This window comes from Diceros bicornis, chromosome 14, assembly GCF_020826845.1.
Source record: "Diceros bicornis minor isolate mBicDic1 chromosome 14, mDicBic1.mat.cur, whole genome shotgun sequence".
In the NCBI taxonomy this organism is placed as follows: domain Eukaryota; kingdom Metazoa; phylum Chordata; class Mammalia; order Perissodactyla; family Rhinocerotidae; genus Diceros; species Diceros bicornis.
The window spans coordinates 38,215,523-38,216,543 of NC_080753.1; the positions used below are offsets into that span (position 1 = coordinate 38,215,523).

At 40.0% G+C, this 1,021-nt stretch overlaps 1 non-coding gene across 1 annotated transcript; it reads left to right on the plus strand.

Moving 5' to 3' along the window:
- The first annotated feature begins 266 nt into the window (after positions 1–266).
- TRNAA-AGC (transfer RNA alanine (anticodon AGC)) lies at positions 267–338 on the plus strand. The gene has a single exon. It is a non-coding gene; the product is annotated as a tRNA-Ala (tRNA).
- The last annotated feature ends 683 nt before the right edge of the window (positions 339–1,021 follow it).

The following is a 1,021-nucleotide window of genomic DNA, read 5'->3' on the forward strand; positions in this document are numbered from 1 at the left end:
GGCACGTTCCAGTACATTTATCTCTTGGCTGCTATTAAAGCTAAATGTTTCTTACTGAGATTTCTGAGCCCAGTGTGTTCTCCTCAGTTACTGAATGTCTGCAAGATACAGGTTAGTCAGAATTTCTTGTTAATAGATTCCTACAAAATAGATGAAAATTTTAACTCTCATTTGCAAAAGAACAAAATAGGTTTGTTAAAAAAGTGTGAAGTAAATTTCTGTTATATTTCATGAAGACAGTTTAGAAAACCCAAAAACCGTGTGGTGGGGATGTAGCTCAGTGGTAGAGCGCATGCTTAGCATGCATGAGGTCCCGGGTTCGATCCCCAGCATCTCCATCGTTTTGTTTCCTCATTCGGGAAACATCTTCTACGTTACAGTCACCAGCCCGTTCTTGTAGAATCTGAAAATTAATCATCTTGCCTCCAGGTTTATAATTTGCTCCGGTTATGCTCGTAACCCTTCTTTACAAAAATTTTATTCCTCTCCGTCCTCAGCAGGGTTTACATATGATCTTCCACAGAGCGAAATCAACAGTGATTTTGGTCCCTGTTCCATGAAAAAAAATTATTGGCATTTACTCATGTAAACTCTAAATTAGAAGGTTTCCGAAAGAATTAGTACTTTTACTTAGTTTTGGTGCCAGGGTTTGGGGTGGGGGATGGGACGGTAGGCTGAGCTCCGGTCTCAGGTTTCACATTTTGAGGCTTAATAAGAGAAAGATGGATTTCGCCCGAAGCTCTTTAGGAAGAAAATACACTCTTAGCAGGCCGAAGGCTGTGAAAGTATTGGGTAAATTTAGCTTCTCAAAACGTGACAGTTCTCTCAGAAATCGAACACAAAGGAGTGAAATGGAAGCATTTCGACAGACAGGTTTTTCCCTCAGTGCATTTTGCCAGTGAGTTCACAGCGTTCACATCGCTGTGGATTTGTTCCCTGCTTATACTGATCTCTTTTGTAATCTCCAAATTTGCCTCACTGATTCTAAAACTACTCATTTCACTTCTCTCAAAAAAGAAAT